The following is a 6,948-nucleotide window of genomic DNA, read 5'->3' as shown; positions in this document are numbered from 1 at the left end:
TCGTTGTACACGACATTTTTGGTGTACACTACTCCTTGCGAAGAAGTCCCCTGATTTGTGCACGTGTCTACTTTGACGTACACCGTGTCAAAACTTCAGGTCACAGTACCGAGAAAAACGTGACGTGACTGCTAGAAGGGGCACATAAATTGGTCCTTCAGTATTAATATATAGATGCTTCAGAGTTGAAGGTTGACTATTGCCACTATGTGCGATGCACTCTTACAGGTACGAAGTTTCTTTCAGTCCAGGTCATAGTACCGAGAAAAACGTGACGCGACCGCTAGGAGGAGCACAAAATTGGTCCTTCAGTATTAATATATAGATGTTAACTTTAACTGTTGGGGCCTGCAAAGCGAACACAGAGAGGTAAGTGTTCAGTTCGATGAACAGGCCATGCTCAACCACCGTGGTGACCATGTGTTCCTCCGACACAAACACGACAAACTTCTTATTAATGCGAGAAGCAGCACCAATATTATGTAAACCAACGATGTTACTAATGGCGGAAAGCACATCGTAAAGTTCCACCTCACTGGGAGCGAAGCAAAAAACAGCATGTTTACGAGTTCGTGACTCGAACATCTCGATACGGAAACGTTCACCCGCCATTCTAACTCAAGCTAACAAGTTAGTAAACTTTATCGAGAGAAATAAGGCGTTTTCACAAACACCAAGAAATCAACGAATAAAGTTGAGAATTAACAAAGAACAAGGTCGCAGTGAACAAGAAAAACCTCCCCTGGTGGCCATGCCAGGCCTTCGGCCTACGATTTTCTCGACACGAGACCGTGGGCTCTCTCTCTCTTTATTCTCCAGACAGGAAGGAAAAAAAAAACACAGGAAAAGTCCACAAGTAAAAATCGAACACATGAGAAACGAAAAATAGGGAAAGTGGAAACACCAAACAGCACAGCAGAGGAGGGGTACTCATGACACGAAGCAAGGAGCAGCCATGACAGTACACACAACGTACCAACAGCCAGCAGGGGGTGAGAGAGAGAGAGAGAGAGAGAGAGAGAGAGAGAGAGAGAGAGAGAGAGAGAGAGAGAGAGAGAGAGGTGGAAGAGAGAAAGAGAGAAAGAGAGAAAGAGAGAAAGAGAGAAAGAGAGAAAGAGAGAAAGAGAGAAAGAGAGAAAGAGAGAAAGAGAGAAAGAGTGAGGGTGAGAGACTTTTATTACAAAAAAAAAGTATAAAGGATAAAAATTCAATACAACAAAGCAAAGGATAATGTACAAGAGTGGAAAAAAAAGAAGAAACCAATTCAATTTTCAAGTAATCGATAAAGCAATGACAACAGTTTATACACACGGATACCCCAAAAAATACATTAGAGAAAGGAGAAGAAGATGATAAGAAGAGAGAAAGCAACACAGGCTCCACACGTACCACCAGAGACTGAGCAACAGCCCCTGGCGTTTGTACATGCGTGGAAAGAGAAAAAGGGAAAAAGGGAAAAAGGGAAAAAGAGAAAAAGAGAAAAAGAGAGAGAGAGAGAGAGAGAGAGAGAGAGAGAGAGAGAGAGAGAGAGAGAGAGAGAGAGAGAGAGAGAGAGAGAGAGAGAGAGAGAGAAAAAAGGAGAGAAAAAAACGCTACACGTAGATTTCTAATACATTTTCATTTACCTTGCACATCTTACCAACACACCAAGCTTCAACAAAGGTATTAATATTTTCATTTTTTCTGTAATAATTAAATTCTAGTTTCAAATGAGTTGAAACCAGGGATTGGAAATGCAAAATCACGTTACGTTGCTCAAAAGGTTTGCCTTTCATTTTGGCTTTCCTCGACAGGTAGATCGCTAATTTTGCCTCCGATAGAACATAGTTCAAAAACATTAACAACTTTTCAGTACCGGAATTGCTCTCAGGTCAAAAATAAAAAAACCGGAGTGAAAAGGGGGCATTTACCCGATGAATATATTGTTCAATAAAACAAAAAGGGGGCACAATCGTACACAATCAATATATCCATGGAACAAATCTTCAGTGATGTTACAAAAGGGACAAAGCACTGATACAGCAACATCAATTCGGTTGACAAAGGTGTTTGTTGGCAGTGACCAGTGAGCAAGTCCTGATGAGAGTGTGATTGCAGATGCTGAGTCATTTGTCTGCAGGCTTTATGACCCTCATGGCCAAGATAACTCAATTCAGTGAGTAAGATGTGATCTGTTTCTCAGTCTGACCAAAGCTATTGAGAATCTGCCTCCAACTCGCGATGCTCTGATTCTACACATCAAGCGAGCGCACTACCAGACTTTTGTGTGGAGAAGAGCCTTGGAATCTGAACCACATCTACCTGCACCTGAGAACTGTGGGTGGGAACAGGTCGTCAAAGATGGCAACGAGACATTTCAGCCGCGACTCATGACTGCACAGCCTATTACTGCTTACTGTGTAGAACTGACGACATGCAAATGCCGTGGGTCATGCTCAACTCGATGGTGCAAATGTACACGGAATGGACTGCCTTGCACGAAAGCATGTGGATGCAAAGCCCTTTGTAGGAACCCGTTCAGTGTACAAGCCGATCAATAGCTCTGAAAATTGTACTTGGGTGTTCTCACAACACTTTTCTCTTCTGCAAAGCAACGTAATTTTGTGTTAGAAAGAATCTGACAGCTGTTGAAATAACCTTTGACTGACTAAACCCATCTCCATCAATAGTGCTAAACATTTTCTTTTTCACATTTGTTGCTCGTATGTGCATTTTCAATTTCGTCTTTAAGTTGTCAATTATGTGAAAAGTTGTGATCCAGTACAAAAATAAAGCACAAAATAGTGTTCCTTGTGTCAGATTACATAGTATTTCACAATCATGACGAATTTCTGGCTAATACAATTTACAGTAAGAAAAAGACTAAATCTGATGGCGGCCATTTTGATTACTGTCATGGCGGCCATAATATTCAGATGCAGACTTGGCAACAAGTGGAACTAGACTTGGTCATGCCTAGACTCTTCAAAAACACCAGTTGCACCATTCTAACATGAAATCAGCAGCGAACCTATTTTCTAGGCTAGCTACAGATTTTGGCTTCTAGACTATAAGATTAATTAGTAATGGCTCCAGAGAAAGGCTAAACAGTAAACCTGACAATGGACAGCCTTGCTGAACACCCCTCTGAACCTGAAAGGGAGAGCAGAGACCATCGTTTACCTTACACAAACTAGATATATTGTTGTACAACAACTTAACAAAACTAATGAACCTTTCACCCAGACCAAACTTTTGCAACACATGACACATGTAAAAGTGATCAATGCTATGAAAAGCCTTTTTGACGTCAAGGAAAATCAAACCAACCCCCCCCCCCCCTTTTCCTCCTTAAGACCACAATCAATCAAATCTCTTACTAAAAAGATGTAATCAGAGATTGATCTCCCTGGAACACAGTAGCTCTGGTCATGATGAACGAGAGTCCCAACGACAAGTTTTAGCCGATTGGCCAACGATTTGGAAAAGAGTTTGTAGTCAGAACATCGTAATGAGATGGGGCGCCAGTTCTTGATTTGACGGAGATCGTCGCTTTTTGGGAGAAGACAAACCACCGCTCTTCGACAGCTGAGAGGCAGTATGCCAGAAAGTAAACTTTCTTGCAGAACCAACAGTACTTCTGGACCTAAGATGTCCCAAAATGCTGAAAAAAATTCCACTGGAAGTCCGTCGATTCCAGGGGCTTTTCCATGTTCAAAGCTGTCCAGAGCCATGCTGAGTTCCTCCAGGGTAAGCGGCTTTTCAAGAGCTTGACGCTGACCACAACTCAAAGAAGGAACATGATTTGTCATCTCATCAACACAATCTTTAAACACAGATTCCTTCGCAAATAAATCAGAAAAATAATTTTTCACAAGTCTTCTAACATCACTTTCATTTTGTATAATAGTGTCTTGAGCATCCAACAAGGAGAAAATCTGCCTTTGGGATTTCTTAACCCCTTCTAACTGGAAAAACCTTTCATTTGGAGTGTCAGAAAACTTCACATTTTGGATTCTGAGTCGAACTGACATCCCCATGACTTTTTCATGAATCAATTCTCTGAGATAAGCTCTTTTTTCTAATAATAGCCGAAGCTTTCCGTCATTTTGAGCTTTAGCCAAGTCTTCCTCCAACTGCAAAATCTCAGTTTCCAAGAGTGAAACAGCAATTTTATTCTTGCTCGTGGAAAAGGACTGATAACATCGACAGAAAACACAAATTTGAGCTTTCGCATTGTCCCACCATAATTGGATAGAAGCATAGGAAGGTTTACTTTGGATAAGTTTTTCCCAAAACCTACGAAAAGCGTCAGTCAAAAACAACCCTCCAACAGGCTGGTATTGAAGGTCCAATACGCACTTTTTTGCGGTAACTGAGAAGAGGATAAACCAAGCACTACCAAGTGATGATCAGAGAAAATGGAAGGAAAGATGTTACAAGACATGAGGACATTTCTAAAAGTAGAGTTAATGTACCATCTATCCAGCCTTGCAAGTGTTATCAGCCCGTGAGCACACCGGCACCATGTGTACTGAGATGCTGTACGGTGCTGCATGCGCCAAGCATCGAGTGGACCAAGTGATGAAAAACAACAAGATATGTGTTTATGAGATTCAGGATGTGGTTCTGGTGTATTCCTATCTAAATTAGGTTCAAACGTGCAATTGAAATCTCCTCCGATACAAATACAGTGATCAAAGACTAAAGTATGGAAGTAATTAGCCAGATGTGTAAATAAATCTTTACGAGCCCCGCTCTCACTAGGAACATAGACATTAAGTAAGGTGAGGTGAAATCCTTGATACACGAACTCTAATGATGCCAAGTGTCCTTTAACTATTTCAAGGAAACTATATGAGTCAGGAACAAACCCTGGACGAAGCATAAAGGTTACACCCACCGAGACAGAAGACAAATTACTGAAGAAACAAAGCCCCTTGTTAAGGCAGAGCCAGTCAGACTGTGAAGTCTGTTATGTGCGTTTCTTGCAACAAACAGACATCCACATTTTTCTGAAGCAACAAGATTTTAACTTGGATCCGACGCAAATGGTTCGCACCAACCCCCATTCATGTTTAAGGTGCCAAAAAGCACTTCCTTCCTTTTCATCCCGTATCAGGGGGGTTTGGCAGCTGTTGAGAACATTCTAACCCTGCTTTTGTAATAAACTTCCTCAGTCTGTGAATTTGTGGTTTAGTTATTTCAAAACTTTTACAGTTCCTAATTATACACTTTGCAGTCTGCATGAAGGAAAGCAAGTCAGGAAAGTGTAGATGAATGATGACATTCGGCTGCCTAAACGTCTCATTCAGAAAGGATACAATAACCTGCGGAGATATCTGTAAATGATGAGATGATGACTGTGACAGATCAGTCACCTCCATGTCATCATCATCTGAAGCAGACAGCCCAGATAACCTTCCACTAGGTTCGTAAGCATCACCCTGGACCTTTACAAACACGTCTAAGAGGGGTACCGAGTGATGCACGGTGGTACTTTGTGAGTCCAGTTTAACACTTTCATCAACATGAGATGGGGCCTCTAATCCACCATCTTGTACAACTAAATCGGGCACCTCTACCGAGGCCTCACAAACTGTATGTTGATCATTTGTTGGGGCAGGAACATCGCATGGATCTGCAACACTATTTCGGTCTGCCTCAGGAAAACCGAGTGCTGATACCTCCCGACATTCTACACACGGTTCAGTAACACCAAGAGACACTTCACCGCTATCTGAAGGGCCCGGACCACACTGTACACTTTGAAGTACATTCTCGTTATCGGAAACCATTCCATCCCTTTTTTCATTCCGATGAGGTTCCTCAGTTACCGGAACAACCGTATCCAGCACGACTACCTTGGGAGAGCTACTGGGGTCACGAGGAGCAGACGCTCTACGTTTTTTTGACACGGTAATAAAATCATCCTTACCGTCCTCACTGTGTAAGGGAACAGTATGAGCGGGAACGTTGGGTTCACTGGACCTCACCTCCTCCACCAGACGAGGTTGTGGGTCGTTAACCGTTTCACAATCTATATCAACGTGTCCCGATTCCCCACACTTCGAACAAGAGGCTTTTGGACAAAATCTTTTTAAATGGCCAAAGGCTCCACAAAGAAAACATGTTAAAGTCGCTGATGAAGCATACACTTGGTAATCGTAATTATCAATTTTAATCTTAAATGAAACCTTTAAACTCGTCTCCTCCACACGGTCCTGCAGCACCATGTAAAGTTGCCGCCGAAAGCTCATCACGTGCTTTGTCTTGTCATGGCGGCACCCGAGGGGGATCATCGAGATCTTTGACACAATTTTCCCGTAACGAGACAACACAGAGACAAGTTGTTGATTCGACACGAAAGGAGGCACGTTAGAGACGATTATTTTCATTGCCGGGACATCCATCGGGGAGGCCATAACAAAGTGACCACTATGTGTGGTTAACCTGAACTCACGACATCGTGAACAAGACGTACATCGGAGATGAACACCACGACCTTCTGATTCATGCGTGACGCAGCACGGACATGCTCAATGCCGATAACGTCTACAACGGCCAAAACAATCTCCTCAGTAAGAACCCCGTCGGGGGGACACAAATTAGAGCGTTTTTACGAGTAAGTACCTCGAAAGCAGCATCATTCTGTGAGCGAGCCGCCGCCATGTTGCAACCAAGACGCGACGCTCGTCGTCTTCCTCACTGAGGAAGAGGAAGTTAACAATACACTCCTACTTTCCCGAAATTTGGGAAAGAGGGCGCGAACTAAACAAAATAAGGAAAGGCAAGCGAAATAAAAACCAAAATAAAGCAGGTTTAAAGTGAAAGGCTTTTTAATAATTAATGGGCGAACAGGGCACCGCCCAAAAACAGGCGATACCCTGACTAGCTCCGCGACGATCTCTCTCTTTCTCTCTTTCTCTCTTTCTCTCTTTCTCTCTTTCTCTCTTTCTCTCTTTCTCC

At 42.7% G+C, this 6,948-nt stretch overlaps 1 long non-coding RNA gene across 1 annotated transcript in view; it reads right to left on the bottom strand.

Annotated features, from left to right (window-relative positions):
- Positions 1-948: 948 nt before the first annotated feature.
- LOC147022994 (uncharacterized) overlaps positions 949-6,948 on the bottom strand; it is a 6,126-nt gene continuing 126 nt past the window's right edge. Inside the window, exons 1-3 of the long non-coding RNA XR_015059723.1 lie at positions 6,613-6,948; positions 2,397-2,583; positions 949-2,314 (exon numbers count right to left, since the gene is read on the bottom strand). The exon at positions 6,613-6,948 is cut by the window's right edge and continues 126 nt beyond it. This is a non-coding gene — a long non-coding RNA (uncharacterized LOC147022994). The remainder of the gene's footprint in view (positions 2,315-2,396; positions 2,584-6,612) is intronic.

This window comes from Eptatretus burgeri, chromosome 7 (genome assembly GCF_056783735.1).
Source record: "Eptatretus burgeri isolate ZD-2024b chromosome 7, Ebu_testis_v1, whole genome shotgun sequence".
Taxonomy (NCBI): domain Eukaryota; kingdom Metazoa; phylum Chordata; class Myxini; order Myxiniformes; family Myxinidae; genus Eptatretus; species Eptatretus burgeri.
The sequence above is the reverse complement of the archived record's forward strand: the minus strand, read 5'-3'. Positions and strand labels throughout refer to the sequence as shown.